This window comes from Lathamus discolor, unplaced genomic scaffold, assembly GCF_037157495.1.
Source record: "Lathamus discolor isolate bLatDis1 unplaced genomic scaffold, bLatDis1.hap1 Scaffold_147, whole genome shotgun sequence".
In the NCBI taxonomy this organism is placed as follows: Eukaryota; Metazoa; Chordata; class Aves; order Psittaciformes; family Psittacidae; genus Lathamus; species Lathamus discolor.
In genome coordinates, this window is record NW_027069176.1 from 1 (window position 1) to 7,500 (window position 7,500).

Here is a 7,500-nt window from a genome sequence, read left to right on the forward strand (position 1 = left end):
CCACGCCGGGGCGGGCCCGGTGCGGAGCGCCGCTCGTGGTCGGGACCGGAGGGGCGGACGGATGCGGCGCCGCCTCTCCCCCGTCGCGTACCGCATGATCGTGGGGCACCCGGCGCTAAATCATTCGTAGACGACCTGATTCTGGGTCAGGGTTTCGTACGTAGCAGAGCAGCTCCCTCGCTGCGATCTATTGAGAATCAGCCCTCGACACAAGCTTTTGTCTCTCTCTGCCCCCGCGGCTGCCTGGCTAAGCTCGGCTGGGTGGCCGCGCGGAGCCGGCCCGGGGCCGTCCGGCCCGGGGCCGCGTTCGCTCGGCGACAAAAAGGGGAGGTTGGGGGGCCGCGCGCGGGCGCGCTCCCGGTTCTCTCCTCACCTTCCCGCTCCGTGCCGCGCTCGCTCGTCGTGGCCGGAAGGGGGTTGGGTGCCGGGGCGTTTCGCCCCTCCTCCACACACCCCCCCCCCCCCCACCAGGGCAGCCGAAGGGGTGGCACGGCGCTCGCCTCCCCCGACCGCTGCTTCGGGGCCTCGTTCGTCCGCGGAGGTAGACCTGGTAGCCCAGGAACGGCCTTCCTCTGGTCTTCCTCCGTTACGGGTGGTGGACGTGCCCTGCGCCTGCCGGCGGCGGCGGCGGCGGCGGCGGGATGGGTGGGGTGTTAGTTAAAACGCCGTTGTCGGTGGTAGACCTGGCCTCCGCCTGCTGGCCCGGGGGGAGGGGGTGTGGTGGTGGTGGTGGTGGTGAGGGGGGTGTTAGTTAAAACGCCGTTACCTGTGGTAGACCTGGCCTCCGCCTGCTGGCCCGCGGGGGGGGTGTGTGAAACGCCGTTACCTGTGGTAGACCTGGCCTCCGCCTGCTGGCCCGGGGGGTGGGGGGGTGTGTGTGTGTGTGTGTGTGTGTGTGTGTGTGTAAAACGCCGTGGCTACGGAGGGGACGGGCCTTTACATGTATTGCCGATGGTAGACCTGGCTTCAGCCGGCCGCCCGGGGGGGGGGGGGGAAGAGGAGGAGGGGCAGGTGGGGCGGGGGAGGTGTAGCGCCAGTGGTACACCTCGGCCTCCTTTTTTCTAGTCTTGTTTTTCTGTTCGTGGGTGGGGGGGGGGCTTTCTTGTTTGATTGGTTGGTTTGGGGGGGGGGGGGGTGGTGTCGATTTCTTTTTCTTTTTTTCCCTTCCCCGCGCCCTACCGCACCTACCTGCTTGCTGCTGAACCCGTTGAGGTGGTTTGGGTGGTTTTGTGTTGGGCGGGGGGGGGGGGGGGGGGGGGGGGCCTTAATTTTTTTCTTTTTCCCTTTTTTTTTTTTTTTTTATTCATGTTTTTCATCGGTCGGTCGATCGATCGATCCCCCGATCGATCGCCCTTCGGCCCGGCACTCACTCGTCCCCACGCCCCCTCGGGAAGGCGTCTGTGTAAAAGAGCCGCGCGTGCAACCCGTTTCCTTTTGTATTCTCCTTCCCTTTCTCTCTCGGCTTACGGTCTCGGTCTCCCCGGCCCTCCACCCCCTCCCTCTCCCCTCCCCTCCCGTACGCCTTCATTTTATTCAAAGAGGGGGCGGCGGGAGCTCCCAACAGCCAAACAAACCCAGCTCATTTCCGCCTGAGAGGGCACGCGGAGCCCTGCCGCCTCCGTGCCCAGGCGGCAGACGAAAAGTCCCGACAGGGCGCGGCCTCCCTTCCTGCTGCTGCTGCGCTCCGTGCCGCGGTTAGAAAAAGCAAACGGAGGCAGGGGTCGTGGGCCAAAAAAGGAGGAGACAAGGGAAAACCGAAAAGAAAATACAAAGCGGGAAATCCCAAGCGAACCACGCAGAGAACGTCTCCGGGGGGGGGGGGGGGGGGAGACGACGACAAAAAAAAAAAAAAACCAAAACAAACCGCACGCAGACACACACACACACAGAGTCAATCCCAACACCGCCCCCCCCCCCATATCCCCGGCCCACCTCTGCGTGCGCCAGGCTCCCCACCTGCTCACCGACCACTGTCTGTCTGTCTGTCTGTCTGTCTGTCTGTCTGTCTGTCTGCCTCCTTCCTTCTTTCCTTCCTTGCTGCCTGCCTACCGGCTCCCGGCGAACTGAGCGCGGGACTGCCCGTCAGGCAGAGGAGCAGCCCTTGTTTTCGTCGCTGGCGGAGACCCGCTTGCCGAGCCGGGGGAGGAGGGGCGTTGAGGGGGGCGAGCGCGCAGGCGCAGAGCGTCAGGCTGCCGACCCCTGCCCCTCCGCCCTGCTGCTCCGGGGCGGTGCCGCCGTCTGGTGACTGGGGCCGCACCCAGCGCTCGGCGGGTCCAGAACGGCAGCGCGGGGCGGGGGGGGAGGGTGCGCACGGCGAGGGGTGCCTCTCTCTGTGCCTGTGCGCATGCGCCGCGAGTGGGGGGTGGGGGAGGGGGGAGGCGGGAAGGCGGGGGGCTGGGGGTGGGGGGGAGGGGGAGGGGGAGGGGGGGGGTTCGCCGAGAAGAGCGGGCGGGGCGGCGCGCCGCGGCGTCTGCAGAGCCCCAGGTGCGTCGGCTGCTGAGTTTCAATGTATCCCCCGCTCGAGCACGGGAGCTTGTTCAGGGCAATGCGACCTTCAGTCCTCCCTGCCGTCGCCCCTGCAGTAATCCGAGCATTTACTTCAGCACAAACAGTTTTTAGTACCGACCGTTTTTCTGTCTCGGTACGTCCCGGCGCAGAGATGCCTTAGCAGCGTCTGGCTCTCGCTTGGGCTTGCCTAGGGCCCACTGATGGGGACGAGGTGACGGCACCTAATAATATTTAACCCTGCCGCCGACACCACCGCCTCCCCCCCCCCCCGCGAAGCGGGACAGCGAAAACACGGTGGCTGGGGAAAACGATGCCTGAACGCACCACCACCACCCCCCCACCCCCCCCCCCGCCCCCAGGGATGGGCTTCACTTCCCCCCCCACTCCCTGTCCATGCTTCTGTTTCTTGGAGCTGTCCCTGCCAGGAGCTCCTGCTCTGTGCCCAGTTCTGCTCCCTCTCGGTGCTCCTGGAGCCAAGAACACTTTTCCTTCCCTGCCAGGGGTTCCCTGTCGCTTCCCCCTCTACTTCTCCGAGCACCTCGGGGAGCTCCCCGCGCAGGCTGAGTGCTGCTGACCCTAGCAGGCGGCAGAGTCCCTGCCCCGGCACACAGCCCCTGGGCTGCGGGGACCCTGCTCGCAAGGACAGCGCTGGGCACCCACCGCTGGCTGCACACGCACATTCACACCCTGCAGCCAACCCCTGGATGAGGGACCTGCCTTCTCCTCTCACTCAGACGCTGCAGAGGGAAGGCCTGCTCTGCAGCACATCCTCCTCCTTATCCGCACAGAGAAACCGAGAGCGTCCTCCTGACAGATCCCATGGACTGTCCGAGGCAGCGGCTCGAGGAGATCCCTCCAGGAGCTACAGCTGCATTGTCCTGCACCCAGAGCCTGATCACGCACAGGGCTGGGAACGTTTCTCCCGCAGAAACCTCTCGGCATCCTCTGCTGCAGAGTGCCTTTCAGCTCTCTGAGGCTGGCAGGTCCCCCCTGGGGGCCTGCAGGCGGTGCCCCCCCCGGCCGGCCCTGCGCCTGGGCAGAGCAGCTGTCTCTCTGCAGCTCTGCCCGCTCGCCAGCGCCTATCTGCGTCCCGGGAGCCCGGCCCAGCTCAGCAGCAGAGGCCCAGCCCGAGGTGGCTCTGCCTCTGCCCCGCTGGGCTCCCTCCGGGGCTCCTCGGCGCTCCAGGGCAACACCATAGGAAACAGGCCGAAGCAAGTGCTGATGCTCCCTCCCTCAGCTGGCAGACGCACGGCCTTCCTGCAGTGCCATTTCTCTGACGAGGGACAGAGTTGAGTCTAAACATCAACTTTTCTTAGAACTGCAGAATCCTTTTGATTTGGAAAGGACCCTTGAGAACATTGAGGCCGACCGTTAACCTGTGCCTAACGTTCCACAGACTTAACCGTGAGAACATCAGTGGTGGGGAACCCTGTTTGGATGCTCAGCAAGAGCAACGTAATCCTCCGTTCTATCCTCGGCCACGCTATCTTCATCTCTTCTCCTCAGTTTCAGACACATTTCCCCCAAACCACAAACCAGAAGAACATCCGCTATCTTCATCTCTTCTCCTCAGTTTCAGACACATTTCCCCCAAACCACAAACCAGAAGAACATCTTTGCAATCTGTTCCCAGCCCGTTGTGGGGCGGGGGGAGGCACCGCGGAGGAGGGGTGGGCGCCGCAGCATCTGCAGAACCCCGGGCTGCATCGGCTGGTGTATTTCGGTGCGTCCTGGGTTCAGCGGTCGCGGTCATTTTTCTCTTTGTGCGTAGCTGGTGCGGTCCTGGTCCCCCCACCCACCACCGCCAGCCAGAGACGTGTTTCGCGGCGGGACGGGGTGGTGGGCTGTGTGTCAGCAGACGGACACGCGAAACCAAAAAAACAACCAAGCCCCCACGGAACAAAACAAGCTGGCGAGCACCGGGACCCAGGCTGCTGCCTCTGCCCGCCCGGCCCCCAGCACCAGCCAGAGGCTGTTTCAGGGGGGATTGTCAGATGACGGAGCGGGAAAGCCGAGGCAACCCCTAACAGCCGAGAAAAGGCTGGCGAGTGCCCGGCAGCGCCGGGACCCGCGCCTCACCCGCCCGGCAAGCGCTGCCCGAGCCTGCGAGCCTCCCGGAGGGCGGGCGGACGGCGAGCTCGCGGTGGGGGCCGCCGTTTGCCGTCGGGTCGAGTCGGCTCCGCCGGGACTTTGCCGGATTTGCAGGGACCCGCGCCTCACCCGCCCGGCAAGCGCTGCCCGAGCCTGCGAGCCTCCCGGAGGGCGGGCGGACGGCGAGCTCGCGGTGGGGGCCGCAGTTTGCCGTCGGGTCGAGCCGGCTCCGCCGGGACTTTGCCGGATTTGCAGGGACCCGCGCCTCACCCGCCCGGCAAGCGCTGCCCGAGCCTGCGAGCCTCCCGGAGGGCGGGCGGACGGCGAGCTCGCGGTGGGGGCCGCCGTTTGCCGTCGGGTCGAGCCGGCTCCGCCGGGACTTTGCCGGATTTGCAGGGACCCGCGCCTCACCCGCCCGGCAAGCGCTGCCCGAGCCTGCGAGCCTCCCGGAGGGCGGGCGGACGGCGAGCTCGCGGTGGGGGCCGCCGTTTGCCGTCGGGTCGAGTCGGCTCCGCCGGGACTTTGCCGGATTTGCAGGGACCCGCGCCTCACCCGCCCGGCAAGCGCTGCCCGAGCCTGCGAGCCTCCCGGAGGGCGGGCGGACGGCGAGCTCGCGGTGGGGGCCGCCGTTTGCCGTCCGGTCCAGCCGGCTCCGCCGGGACTTTGCCGGATTTGCAGGGACCCGCGCCTCACCCGCCCGGCAAGCGCTGCCCGAGCCTGCGAGCCTCCCGGAGGGCGGGCGGACGGCGAGCTCGCGGTGGGGGCCGCCGTTTGCCGTCGGGTCGAGCCGGCTCCGCCGGGACTTTGCCGGATTTGCAGGGACCCGCGCCTCACCCGCCCGGCAAGCGCTGCCCGAGCCTGCGAGCCTCCCGGAGGGCGGGCGGACGGCGAGCTCGCGGTGGGGGCCGCCGTTTGCCGTCGGGTCGAGCCGGCTCCGCCGGGACTTTGCCGGATTTGCAGGGACCCGCGCCTCACCCGCCCGGCAAGCGCTGCCCGAGCCTGCGAGCCTCCCGGAGGGCGGGCGGACGGCGAGCTCGCGGTGGGGGCCGCCGTTTGCCGTCGGGTCGAGCCGGCTCCGCCGGGACTTTGCCGGATTTGCAGGGACCCGCGCCTCACCCGCCCGGCAAGCGCTGCCCGAGCCTGCGAGCCTCCCGGAGGGCGGGCGGACGGCGAGCTCGCGGTGGGGGCCGCAGTTTGCCGTCAGGTCTAGCCGGCTCCGCCGGGACTTAGCCGGATTTGCAGGGAGAGTTCCGCGCGCCGTCTCTGGGGGGGACTTCAGGCTCGCGGCGGACTTAGCCGCATTTCCCAGGTCCCGCGATAGATCTTGCCGGGCGCGTCGCTTCCGGAGGCGGTCGAGGAGGCGGCCGTTTCTCGCTGCCTCCAGTTGAGTCATCGAAAATTGCGTCGTCGCTGGCGCACCAACCGGGTGAGCCTACAAGTCTGGTGTTGCGCTCCAGCGCGGGCGGAGAAGTGTCTGTCCGTATTACAGGAGCGAGTAGTGGCTCGTCTCCGCAGCAGCGCTAGCTGAGAGGCTGTCACGCTCCGCGGCTCAGCCGTCGATAGTGAGGCGTGTACTGGGCAGCCTTTCGCGGCGCTTCCCGAGCTTGGTTCGTTCGTCTCCGTCCGCGTGGACCGAGAGCAAAAAGACCGGCGGCGGAGGAGGCCGGCACTCGAACGCTGGGAAGACCGTGGCGGGACTCGATCCCCAGGTCCCAATTTTCTCGCCGCCCCGTCCGTGAGCTGAGCGAGGGGCTCCGATGATGGCACGGGCAGGCGAGCCCGTCGGTTACGTCCTGGCGCTGAGACCCCCTTAGCAGCGTCCGGCTCTTGCTTGCGCTTGCCTAGGCGCCCGGTGGTTCGGCCCAGGTGGCAGTACTGGGGTTTTTTTTGTTGTTTTTGTGGGTTTGTTTTTTTGTTTTTTTTTTTTTGTTCCCCCCCCCCTTCCTCCTCCCGCCCCCCCTCTTTTAACTTTTTCCCCCCTCCTCCGTCCGCTTCCCCCTCTTTCCCCCCCCTCCTCCGTCTGCTCCCCCCCCCCTTACCTCTTCCCCCCCCCCCCTCCGTCGGCCCCCCCCCCCCCCTTTTTCCCTTCTTTCTGCCTTTTCCCTCTCCTTTTTTGCTCTTGTCGCTCTTTTGCCGGCGTTAAAGCTGGAGCCCGCGAAGCGGGGAAGCGAAAACGCGGTGGCTTTTTTGTGGATAAGAGGGGCTCGCGGGAGCTCTCGTCGGCCTTTTCACCACCCGGCCCCGAGTAATCCCCGCGGGGTGGGCTCGGGCTGCCCTGTTGTCTCAGGAACACGCAGCGTTTTGGCCTACCGTGGGGGAGGCCTTTTTTACCCGTCTTGTCGTCCTTGCTGTCTTCCCCGACCGATCGATGAGGCCTTTCGGGTCGCGTCGGAGAGGGCCCCCGGCGGGCCGGGCTCGTCTGCGCTCCCCGTCCTCGGGCGGGCCGCGGGCGGCGTCCGGTGTTCAGGCTGGGCGGTCTCCTTTCCAGCTCGCTTCCCGTTGCGTGCGAGGTGTCGTCCTGGGTCTTGCCCCCCTCCCGAGCGAGAGAAAGAGCCGCGACCGCGTTGGCGGCGGGGTGCGTGCCCCGCCGCGTCGGCCGCGTCCTTGCTGCTCTCTGCTCGACGGCGGGAGGAGGTTCCACGGACGTGTTACCGAACCGGGCTGTGTGACGGCCGCGTGGCCCCGCGAGCCCTCAGGTGTCCTAATCGTACGCGAGGCGCCGGTGCTGGCCTCCGTCCGTGTGCCCGTGGGTGCCGGCCGCGAGCAGCGCTCGGGCGGTGGGGCGGCCGAACCCAGAGAACGGGGAAAAGCGAAAGCGACGACCGTGGGCGTCAGGGGGGCGTCCGCCTCCGCTGCGGCCGCTGGCCGCGCCGGCTTCTTTCCGTGCCGCCTTTCCGCCTG